At 36.4% G+C, this 13,263-nt stretch overlaps 1 protein-coding gene across 5 annotated transcripts in view; it reads left to right on the top strand.

Annotated features, from left to right (window-relative positions):
* The window catches only part of LOC120299022 (armadillo repeat-containing protein 12-like), a 63,946-nt gene that overhangs the window by 5,053 nt on the left and 45,630 nt on the right, over positions 1-13,263 (top strand). The gene's annotated exons all lie outside the window — the stretch shown is intronic.

The following is a 13,263-nucleotide window of genomic DNA, read 5'->3' as shown; positions in this document are numbered from 1 at the left end:
ACTTGGTAAGAATATGGATACTACGGTGTTCTCATTTGTTGGAAAGTTGCAGACCAGGTAAGTTTGCTTCAGAATACAGAATTCTTCTCCTTTAAGTTCTCCAGCATCCCTGGTATTCATGAAACATCTATTTTACAACAGCTTTCTGACCAGCTCTAGCACATCACATACAATGTATAGATGCAAATGATCAAAAATATGTTAAGTTTAGTTTAAATTTTTTTTTTCCCCCTCACAATAGTTGAATCACAATTGAGACAATATCAGCCTGGAATTTTGGATCACATAAAGTATTTTTTTTAAATTTATAATCACCCTACCCTACCTTCATTGTAAACAAATAGTTTGTATATTGAAAGTAAAGGGATGTGCAAGTGGACATGATTTAGAAGAAAGGAGTCAAGCCATGATCAATTTATTGAATGGCTGCATTTATAAATAGACCTGATTTTTAAAAATGAGCTGTTATAGTTGCTTATGTGGGACGCTATTAGTTGTTTCATTTGTGACTATATCTCATCATGATACAGTTTAAAAAATAATAATAAATAAGAGGTACACAAAGTGAAATAAGAAAGACAGCTTTCTTTTGCACACATTAAAAAATCAATTGTTTTGTTAAAGAAATAGAAGAGTAGAAAACTTTGAGGAAATAAATCACTTGGTTAGTATAAGTTTGTGCTTTGGGCTTTTGTGAAGTTATCTCCCAGAATATTAATTGACAACATCACTTATGATGAGATAAATTACTGGTTTGCTTCTTGCTTAACTATTTATTTTTCTCTCACACACATTTTCTCTTGCACATCTCCCTATCAGTTCATTTTTAGACAGATAGACAGATAAACAGACAAAAAGCTGGCCTCTGCAAATCAAGCTGTCAACCTGTGGCATCTTCTTTATACAATGACTATAAGTGTTACAAAGACTCTAGGCATTCTTAGTGGGTGGCAAAACCATATAAAGCATGCACAGGATTTAAGATAATGCAGGCTCAAATAAATATTCAGACCTGTGATGCCATTAATATTATAGCTGGCATCCAACTGTGTATTGACATGATTATGCAGAAGTCTCTTTTGAAACTCTATTACAAGAAGGCAGCAGGGAAGAAAAGCATGGAAGATTCACTCAGTGATGCAAGTATTCCTTCACACGAATATCCATCCCACACACTCATAAACACACACACACCTATTATCGGGCAATCCAGTGGAAATCTGCCTCTTTCCATTGTAACAATAAATTGTAAAACAATGGTTTCTAGAAACTGGAAGAACAAGCATTTATTATAACTACATAAATCTCCCATCTTCCACCCAACTCAATGCTCTATATATGTTCAAAAGGAACATCCTAGTTCCTATGGCAATCTGTAGAAACAGGAAACAATTACAGGAAATATAAAAAGGGTCAGTCAATTAGTGAGGGGCTACTGCAGGTCATATATCCGGCAAAAGCAAGAATACCCCTGACTAGGGCCTCCTTACTCTTGTTTCCTTCAATAGTAAATATACAAAACTGTCTAGTTAGTTTTCTGGATGAATCATTACTGCAGACACACAGGCAATGTTTTGTACAGTGTCATTTGTTTCAGAGAACTGGAATAGTAATTTTTGTGACATATTCAATACAGATTTTTTTGATAATTATATCTTCGTTTTCATTGAATGTTCACTGTTGTTCGAAGTTATTTTGTGTCTTAATTTTTAATTTAAGTTCAAGAATAAGTATATATTGATGTTGGCAGCTCTCTTTCTCTTCTCTTTTTTAATCAAATGTTCTCATTTTTAAGCCTCAGACTTATTTTGTATCCTCTTTGCTAGAGGAGGAAAAGAGAGAGAAAGAGAGAGAGAGAGAGAGAGGGAGAGAGAGAGAGAGAGAGAGAGAGAGAGAGAGAGAGCAGGTAGGTTCATAGATGACCTCAAGATTAACCCCAGAGCATGGAGATCACATTGTAGGTTGTTTCAGAAACACACTGGGCTTTTGCACACTATGGTCATTTATTCCCAGGCATAAAACAGGTAGAAATGAAACAGTCCTTAAAAACCCTTTCTGGATTTCAATCCCTTCTTTCTCTGAGGCCATACTGATGCCTTGATCTATCTAGAATGTGTTTACCAAATTTGTCTATTTTTGTATTTCTCCTAGAACAGTAAAAAGGAAGGAAGGTCCACCACTCTCTGCACTATTCCATCAATGAACCAAAATAAACCCTCCCTCCTAGCTTTTTATCATTCCACAGGTGAATTTGTTTAAAACATGGCAGTAGAAGCTAGTGGCTGACAGAGAGAGGCATTCCTACAATAGGTGCAGCACGCAAAACTGATAGTACAGCTTAGATCACAACTTTAGGGGGAATGTTACTTTTGATGGGGAGGCAAATCCCATAGGTGGAGTTGCATTAGCTGCTGATAGGGATAGGTTGAGGGTGATGTCATGAGTTCCTGCCCTCTAGAATGGTGGGTAGTCCATGTTTATCTTAGAGTAAGCTGGAAATGCAGATGTGCCCATTCTTTATTTTTCATTTTGCTATCACAGTTGTGAGATGTAGACTTCAAACCAGCTGCTGCTTCAAGGGGGACAAGAGAAGAGTTAAGCAAGCAGGTCCATGCTCATTGTGAGCGACAAAAATAAAATGGTGAGCAGTGAGGGATAGAATATTTAGAAATATGTTCTAGTCATAATCGGTTACTCCCAAATAAATCAGTAACCACAAACCATTTTAAGTAGTACCAACCATGTTTGGCTGGAGACCAGGAGTTCTCAGATAAAAGTTTGGTTTGGGCTCATTTAAATAGTGATACCATGTTTGTGATGGCTTAACTTACATAGCTCGGTATGTTGAAATCAACTTTTGTTGCGACTAAGTGGATAGGTTGATCTCTGACATTGACTATTCTTTCTTTTTTTAATTCAACTTTATTAAGTTTTAAAGAGAGAAAAAAACAAATAACAAAAAAGGAAAAATTGAGGGGAGGGAATAAAAAATAGAAAAAGTTAAAAAATGACGAAGAAAAAAGAAAAAAAAGCTGAGTCCCTGACTTTCTTCAATACAGGTACAAATATAGTATATAGCAAAATAACCTCTTATTCCAGAGGTCCTCAACCCCCGGTCTGTGGACCAGTACCGGGCTGCAGCATGCCAGCAACTGGGACGCACAAACAAGCAAAGCCCCATCTGCGGGATGCAGGCAGCACACAAAACCACGCCCCCTCCGGTCTGTGGAAAAACCTTTCTCCATGGAACCGGACCCCTGGTGCCTGGGGTCCTCTGTCTTATTCTAAGTTTAAACATAAATATATAAATGTACAGTATACATATCTAATGATAAGAATGAAATATACAATATTTCTATAATCATAACAGATCTAATCAGTGAATCCTAAAATCAAAACTTCATTTTTTATCCTTCTCAAGCAAGAAGTTCAAAAGTGGTCTGCAGATAGAAATAAAGCTAGATAGGCTTTTGTATTTCATCAAAATAGTCAGTTTTGCCATCTCTGCCAATTCCATTAATTTCAGAATCCGCTCTTTAGTGGGAATTTTTTTTCATCTCTGTGCATATAAAAGTATCACCACTGTTGTCATATATAGAAACAAAAACTCATGCTTTCTTTCAATCTGCTTATCTGTGATACTGAAAAGAAAAGCTTCTGGTTTCAATTTTACATTCATTTTTAATATTTTCTGAATCAAACAATATATCTGATCCCAATACTTCTTGGCAGTCTTACATGTATACCAAAGAAGATAAAAGATACTTTCACATTTCCAACACTTAAGTGATATTCCCTCATTGTATACATTTTTGACAATTTCTCAGAAGTTAAATATCACTGATATGTCATTTTATAAAATTTTCTTTCATATTATAGGTCAATTAAAATTTCAATATATTAATGCACATTTTTTCCATTGATTGAACAAAGGATTATATCCAAAGTTTTTTGCCCATTTAATTATACACTCATTAACTGATTCATTTTCAACAACAGTTTATATTCTTTGGCAAAGAGATGATTGTCATTAGTATATAAATTACTTTTAAAGTGTGTTTCTTCATCTGCAAAAAAAATAAATCTTTTTGTCTGGTGTAAATCTTTCTGGCAATTATACATAGGCAAACCATTGACATATATAACCTCCTTTCCAACTCTTGTTTTTAATCTAGGTTCTCTTTCAATGAAAATCAGTAGATCAGGATAAGTCAACCAAGTTTGTATAATTATCGAATCTCTTCTGAAAAAAAGCTTCCTGGGGTGGCAGCCATAAAGGGACACTCTTGCTTTAAATTTATTTCAAATTCTCAGTATGGTATGTCTAACAAAATAAGTTTTAAATGCTAATTAATCTTAAGTTTATCATATCATAGATAGTTGTGCCGCCCAAATCTCAAATCATAGCCTCCTATTCCTTAAAATCTCCCATCTATTGACTACTCTTTCTAATCATCTGAACTTTGCTACAAATGTTCTAACCTTTTCCCTTGAACCCTAGAATGAACTTTGACCACACTTCTTCCTCTTAATGCTGTTTTTTGCATTCTGCTGGCTTTCTTCAGGATTCCCAACACAGAGAATTATTCCATTGTAAAGATAACTCCATCTGCAACAGATATGCTGCTAATATCTTCCTTATGAATTTTTTGGGGGAAAGTAGTATTGATTTCAGTAGGTTATCCATATCTAGCAAAACTATAATAATGGAAGCAAAAGTGTAATCATTTTTTATATTCCCAACTGATGTTTCTTTCTTCATCCAACATGACAACATTCAGTCCTTAGTAGTTTTCTTTAATTCCAATCTTATATGTCTCGTCCTTGACGTCTTCTCGAAGGCAACAGTTTTATATCTATTGTTTATATGGTGCCTAACCTACCATTGCCACTAAATAAATGTTTCTTCCTATAAACAGGATGTAATGTGCAAGGCTCATGAAGTGTGTTGTACAAAGAGAACAAAACAATGTATTGGGAAACAAAATATTAAGGGTTGCAATGGGAGTGTATTTGTACTTAAGAGCATATAAGGTGATTAAGAAATGGAGATAAGACTGCTCCAGACTACTCCTATGTCTTAAAGACAATTTGTATACCCATTGCATTCTCACATCTTTCTAAACTCCTATTTGCTGGTATAGATTTAAAAGTAAATAAGATGTTCATTTAGATTAAAATGATGTGCATAAGTTGAATGCCAAGAAATTCTGTTGAGGCAGCCACAATATCCTTAACTTACCCTACTGTTGCCCTGTATTGCACTAGAACATATATTATGTAAGATCACTCTGTTCTGACATCTTGTTAATGCTTATGCTAAAACAGTTGAGTGGTGATCAAAATACATGCCTCAGAATTGTTGTCTTCCACCTCCAGCTGAATAGGGAGCAGTGAAGCAATCATTACTCAAATGTACTGTGGGCCGGCTTTTGTAACCTCCTTCTCAGCCAATACAGTTTCTGTCCTTCTGATATTTTCCCCCTTTGAAACTTTCAAATTGTCTCAATCACAAGTCTTCATAAGTCAATCTTGGTCAGACTGCTGAGATGTTTTATTTCTGATGATAGGGTGAATCAAGGAACTTCCCAGGTAATAAAGATTCACAAGAACTCAGTTCATCCTATTTAGTCAATGCTAGCAGCATAAGATCTTGGTCAGTATAATTTACAGGCACTGATTTTGCTATAGAACAGGGGTCTTCAAACCTGGCCCTTTTATGACTTGTGGACTTCAACTCACAGAATTCCTCAGCCAGGCATGCTGGCTGAGGAATTCTGTGAGTTGAAGTCCACAAGTCATAAAAGGACCAAGTTTGAAGACATCTGCTATAGAAGGTAGACTAGGTTCGAGACAAATGGTGAACCATTTGTCCCAGCATTCACAGATTATTGGGGTCTGGATGGAGAGGAACAGGCTTAAGCTCAACCCTGACAAAACTGAGTGACTAGGGGTTCATTGATTCTCTGAGTGCCCCAGACTTTTCATGCTTAGTACTTTATGGGGTGATACTTCCCAGATAGAATTGGTGTACAGTTAGGGTATCTTCCTAGACTCACAGATCCTGCTTGAAGAGCAAGTGGTAACTGGCCAGGAACATCTTTGCAGAAATCTGTTTGTGCACCATCTGCCCTTTTTCCCGAGTCGGAAGTCCCTTCTTATGATGCCTTAGTTATCTCATAAACCACTTTAATCAGTGGATATTGCAGTGGGCTGCATCTGAATACCATTTGAAAGCTACAATTGGTCCAGAATGAATCTAGGTAAGCAGTGTTGTGTGCCTTGATACAATCATGTAGCAAGTTGTACTGGTTGCCAGTGACTTCCTAGTGCACTGCAAGCTGCTGATCATCTCCTATAAAACCCCTCATGGCAAAGGTTCATGACCTTGAGAAAGAAGAGGTACAGCTACTCAACTTTGAGAAAGAAGAAAGTATAAAGGAATTTTCCCCCTTGGACTTTTTTTTTCTTCCATTCACTTGTGTCCAAATCTCGGAGACTATCTGGACAAGTACCTGCAATTTTCTTGGCAAGATTTTTCAGAAGTGGTTTGCCATTGTCTGCTTCCTAAGTTTGAGAGAAAGTGACTGACCCAAGGTCACCCACTTGGCTTTGTGCCTAAGATGGGACGATAACTCATGATCTCCCGTTTTCTAGCCTGGTGTCTTAACCACTATACTAAACTGGCTCTCATTCCTTGATCTTGGCATCCTTTTTTTTATTATTATTATAAATTTTTACAATTTTACAATAAAAACCCCTTCCCCAATCCCTCCCTACCCACCCCAAAACCCTCCCCCATTCTTCCCAGAGCTGAATACAGGGTTAACTAGAACTTAAAAGAAAAAACTTTTAAACCCAAATAAACCTCGAACAAATATAATTACATTCAGTAAACAAATTATTAAATACTTTAACTCCATTATATATAAAAAACAGAAAGAGAAAAAGAAGAAAATAAAAAAATAAAAAAACAAAACTATTCTACACTTCTAAATAATATCTTAAACTTTTATCTTAAACTTTAAATATAAATTATTCAAAAGCTAAATAATATTTTCTTATATCATACTTATATTGTATAAAATTTATCCATCTTTTCCACACCAAGAGGTACTTCTCTTGCGATTGATCTTGGCATCCTTAAAAGTTTCCCTACTGGGAAGACAGGCAGGAAAGAAAGAAAGAAAGAAAGAAAGAAAGAAAGAAAGAAAGAAAGAAAGAAAGAAAGAAAGAAAGAAGGAAGGAAGGAAGGAAGGAAGGAAGGAAGGAAGGAAGGAAGGAAGGAAGGAAGGAAGGAAGGAAGGAAGGAAGGAAGGAAGGAAAGAAGAAAGAAAGAAAGAAAGAAAGAAAGAAAGAAAGAAAACTTACTTTGACTGCTGCTCTCCTCTTGTATCACTAGCTCTATTTAGGTTTATTTGAATATAGTTTCCCTTTGGGAAAAGAAACTGAAGCAGAGCAGTTTTGCACCCTTTCTATTACATATTACAATCTCTACCATCTTTTCCAAGCTGTGGAACCATCCTTTCTTTTTTCTTCTTATTTCTGAGATAACCAAACTAAGCATTTTATTTTATTAGTTTCTCATATGATATTGTTCTGACTGTGCTTTAGCCTTTTATTACTTTCTCTCTTCAGATTTTCCATATTCTTGTGTCATTGACTATACCTCTTGCCTTATCATCCCATTTACATGGCTATTGGTAGTGACTGCCATTACACAAGATAGAAGACATATGGTAGCATCAATAGATAAGTCAATCTCTGATTACTCCCAATTACTTAAAGTTAGTGAGCAACAGATAGCATCTCCAATAAGCCACTTAGAAACTTAGCTTTCGCAGCTTGTGGCTAAGTCCTGTGTACAAAGCCAATTTGAAAACTGTCATAAAAAGATATGGGAAGTAACTGCAGCTTTACTATACGGAGGACAATGTAAAGGCACATACTGTATAGATGGTGGGGGGAGAGAGGGAATGACAATCTAATAACAATAATAATATGGATCCAGGAGATTCAAGGAATAAGTCTAATGTAATTAATTGAATAGAAGCCTTCAGGGTTTTTTTAAAGTGAATTATTCATTTGCACTTGGTCAACAAACTGGTGAAGGTTTTATCTTTAAATGGCTTTCCATTTCTTTCCAACCGATATACATACTCATAGCAGCATGACACTATTTTGGTCACCAAAGCTTTTCCAGAATTGCTGCAAAGACTTTAGTTAAAAACTGGTGTTTCATTATCTACCTTTCAGTATTCAGGTACCACGAGTGAACCCAGCAGTAGTGTTACCATGGTTATTTCATGACTATGTGGCTACAGAACATTTAGAGCTGATTAAAATGTTTAGGAAAGGCACGTAGTTCATTTCTCATGAGACTGTACCATTTCATTATACATACAGAGAACCCTTTAGTCAGCATTAGTACCTCACCCCATTAAAGTTTTCCCTCTCCAAGTGCAATGCTAGCATTCTTCATAACGTTATAGGCAGTTAAATGTTTGTATCTACTCTCAGAACACATCTGCCCTACAGTTTTGAAAAGACCAGAAAAACATTTGGTGCATATTACTTTCAGTCAGTGGTATCATGAGGACAGCATGATGTGGTTCTTCACCTGACTGTTCCCATATGTTTTTCATGTATTTGGAAAACTTTACTAACAAACCTTTGTCTAGACAATTTCCATCTAAGCAGCCAATGAGCATGCAAAAGGTTGTGATGCTGGTTTGCTTTGGGGAAAATTCAATAGTGCTGTTTGGGGCAGGGGGTAAGGGGGGGGGAAAGGAGTAAGGACATCATGCCATTAATTAGAGGATAACATTTTCCATGTTTTGTTGTGGTTATCTACTTAGCTTGGATAGCTTTGTGCAGAATGGCATGAAGCTGTCCTAGTTGTTTAAAAGGACAATTATAAAAAAAAAAAATATCAGTGTGGTTTAGGCAAATTCAGTTCTAAAAGTTAACAGTTTCCACCAAAATAAGCAGGCTACATTTATATAGATTAAAGTGCAGGATAAGAAGAGGAAATTTGCACTGATATAGTTTCTCACTTCTACAAAGTGAAGTGTCAAAAGATCCATTTTGCATTGAATGCATACAATTCAGTTTCTGCTATAAATTATGTACATCAGCACACCGTTCCAATAAGAGGCAGAAGAAAATATCCCTTAGGCTCTTCTGTAACAGAAATTATTACATAAAAGAATTATCTTTTTATCAGTTTTTATATCTCTGTACTTGAGCCTTATATACTAATACTTGAGCCTTTGCTTGATCTCCAATGCTTGGAAAGGAACCAGAAATGATGGGGTCCTTCACAATATGGATGCATTAATTCCAGAGATGATAACAACACACAAATCCTGCTCCTTACATTTGATTGAATGGGATCTAAGGCATTTGAGTATTGATGACCATGCTCCAGATAGTGCCTACCATGAAAATCCAAGAGGTGGAAGGGACATTTCTGAACCTTTTTTTCCATATGTTAATTCTGAAGAAAAGAAAAGAAAATAAACTATGAAGGTGCTTTTTTTTTCTACCAAAGCACTCAGTAGCCATGTATATGAGAAAATAGTGTATCTGACTGCTGATATGGGCTTACATTTCCTAGCTTCATCAGTACTTTTCCAAAATAGCTCTGTGAGTAAGAATAGGAAATTTCAGTTAAGCCAGCCATAAAACTTTTATGAGCGAAAGTGGAAACCCAGGTGTGCAAATATTGAAATTGATAATCATTTGAAGGCTAGCTGATCAGAACATAACATACTGTAGTTACCCAATTTTTAAATGGGTAACTACAGTATGTTATGTTATTTTCATTGCAAAAGCTCCTAACTGTTACGACTATAGTGCCCATTTTGCAGAAGACATTACAGGTAATCCTCAACTTACAACAGTTCATTTGGTGGCTGTTCAACATTACAGTGGCACTGAAAAAAAATGACTTATGACCTGTTTTTCACACTTGTGACTGTTGCAGCATCTCCATGGTCACATGATCAAAATTCAGATGCTGGGCAAGCGGCTCTTATTTATAATAGTTGCATTGTCCTGGGGTCATGTGATCATCTTTTGCAACCTTCTGACAAGCAAAGTCAATGGGGAAGCCAGATTCACTTAATAACTGTGGCAAGAAAAGTCGTAAAACATTTAACAAATGTTTTACTTAACAACATACATTTTGGGCTCAATTGTGGTCGTAACTCGAGGACTACCTGTATAGGCAAGCCACGTTCAAACTGGCCTGATTTTGCAGCCTATTCCCTTTCTTCCCTTCCTATTTGCGATGCTATCTAAAGGAAAATAGCAGATTCCAACAATCTGGAATTCCTACTAACAGATGTTCTCAAAGGTTTGAGAGGGGCATTGTAAGGATGTTTTGTCTCAGTATCTAATTGCGATTCCCCCCCCCCCCGGTTTAAAACAGTCAACTTGGTTTTACAATATTTTGAAACCCATCAAGAAGCACTTGGGAAGAACTAAAGGCTAACTTCCAGTTATTGCTATAACAGATGAGAGTACATTTTAGTGAGTCTCTGAGCCCTTTGCTGATCAGCTCTAGGGGTTTATCAGGGGGCTTTGTCCTGGCTTGTTCTTAATACTTTTGTGAGGTTTGTTGCCAATGGGAAACTTTTTGGGCCTTGAGTGTGACTGTAGAAGCAGCAGCTTTATTCAAATTTGTGTTGAATGGATCTTGGTGAGCATTGGAGGGCATGTTCAGCTCATCACACTTTCAGCCTCCCAATATCCTGGCTTGGGAGCAGGGAACTAAAGCTTGGGAAAGGAGTTGCAATAATTGGATATTGTTTTAGGCAGCTCGTCATCTCATAAGCTACTACAACTGCCTGCTTTTTATATTTTGCTAGGGGAAAGATTTGTATTTTGCTTCGGATCAAAAAGTGTGAAGGAATAAAGTACTCCTTATAGGCTGTCTGGCCAGGAAAGTGAGGTCTGGTTGACTGTCATCTATGAAACTGACAGATATCAAATAAACATGTCTTTTGCTGGTGATGTGAAATAGGTGCAACAGTGCTCTGAAGCTTTGTTGTCAGTGTACAGTCTGTTGGATTTGAATAATAGAAAGACTGATTAGCACAGCAGCAGCTTAATAGCATTTATGTCACATAACAACATAATATAACAGAAAACAACAGCACTAAAGGACAGCAATGATTGTTCATATCCCAGATTGAAGGTTGTGTTCTAGAGATTCCAAAACAATTACCATGTGAGGTGAAGTATAAATTCCAGTGATCAAAAGAATTGGTGTTTCTTTTTCTTCTGACAGCACTTTCAGTCATTTACTAAATGAAATAATTCTTTATTGTATTAGGGCTGTGTTTATCTTGATTCCTGTACAAATGATTTTCAGATTTGTGCAGAAGAGCAAGAAGGCTCTGGTTTAGGTGATTGGGCTGTGTGTTTTGCAGTGTTTTGAATCTGATATAAAGATGACTGACTCAGCGGCTTGTTTGTGACTTGCTTTGCACTGATAATAAACAGTGCAATAAAATTGTTGCAGTGCCCTGCATGTTTATGTCTGACAAGGAACATTGCAGATAAAGTTAAGCTAAATGGATTGCTGACAATCATGGGGACTTACTATATGCTTGAATATATTCCTTAGTATGAAATAACAGTACATGAGTTTCACCTTTGAGGCCTTTTGTTTGTCCATACAGAGATACAGAACCGAACCAATATTCTCTTATGAGTGCCAATTTGTAGGGATGAAACATTACTCCCCTTTACTATGCCTGGAGTTTTGTAAAGAACAGCAGAAATCAACAGACAACAGTTTAATTTCTGTCAGTCTTGTACAACATAAGCAAGACAAAGATATGGTGATTTCACCCTAATGTTGCTAGGAAAGATTTCTGCTGTCATGGATCTGATAATCTTTGCAAGAAATTCAGCAGCTGCACACTTTTATGAAGTATAAGATTGGAGAGTGATAAAAATCCAACAGCACAGCAACTTAGCAGTTTTGAAGAAGAAGCCTAATGACTTTCAGATGGAAGAAACAACATTATTATCACTGTCACTTTCTATGAAAACTTATGCAATAATAAATTGGCTTTTTTTTAACTTGCTACATAACTTCTTATTTTCTTTTTATTCAATATAGTCTTCTTTCCCTGAGGGATTGAGTTAGCTTTCAGGTACACTGATTAAAATCCATATTTGTTTCCGAATTGAAAACCAAAAGAATAGAGTAATCCATACCCCTCCTCTTCCTCCCCCTCCCCCTCCCCCTCTTCTTCTTCTTCTTCTTCTTCTTCTTCTTCTTCTTCTTCTTCTTCTTCTTCTTCTTCTTCTTCTTCTTCTTCTTCTTCTTCTTCTTCTTCTTCTTCTTCAGTGGTATTTGTCTCGGTGTTAAAATCTCACAATACTGAGGATAACTAATTATCAAATTATGGAATGAACCCATAAATGGAGAGCAGGTATTTATCATTGAAGAAGTTATCAGATTTATCACTGAATGACTTTTCTCTTACCCTAGCATTTGCCTATGCTTTTTGTTATTTGGTTTTTAAAACACAATTATTTCAGCTGGTAGTCACTGCTGTGCACTAGCACAACAGAACTTCCACTCTTTGTACCTCTACATTCTGCAAAGTTACCATTGTTTTTCACTCATGTAATTACTGGAAACTTCACCCTCTACGTTCATTTACTACAGCATCTTGATGACACAGCTCAGCTAATATGACTGTTTCCTATTTTGGAGAAGATTTACCTTTCAACTTGCCTATCCATAGTTAGCAGTTGGACAACAAACTGAATACATGGCATTTAGGCCAAGTAGTCACTGTTTCCAGCAATAGCCAAACTTGGCTGATTTTGAGGAAAGCTAAGCAGGGTTGGACCTGTTTAATGTTTATATGGGAGACCACCAGGAAATATAGGATACTCTAGAAAATAAACAAAACAAAACAAAAATCCTTGGAGGAAGACTGAGACCAATCACTTCAGCATTGTTACTAAGAAAACAACACAGTCATGTCTCTATGCAGTCACCCGGAGTCAAACTCAACCTGAGGGAATCTTTATTTAGTAAGATGTAAATCATTTCTTTTAAATCATGGAAATTATGCCTAAATTTGCATCTATAGAAATAAAGTATCACACTCTAACTATATGCAATCCTATATTCTTGTCTTTGTGGGAAAAAAAGCTGTTGGTGAGTCATTTCCTTCTGTTCTTTGTTGGAACTTGGATTAAGTGCTTCCCTCCCCCATGTTCAGAGACAAC

The sequence above is a fragment of the Crotalus tigris genome, unplaced genomic scaffold (genome assembly GCF_016545835.1).
Source record: "Crotalus tigris isolate CLP2741 ecotype Arizona unplaced genomic scaffold, ASM1654583v1 scf7180000024167.7108832, whole genome shotgun sequence".
NCBI classification, from domain to species: Eukaryota; Metazoa; Chordata; class Lepidosauria; order Squamata; family Viperidae; genus Crotalus; species Crotalus tigris.
This window is presented reverse-complemented; position numbering and strand designations above follow the sequence as displayed.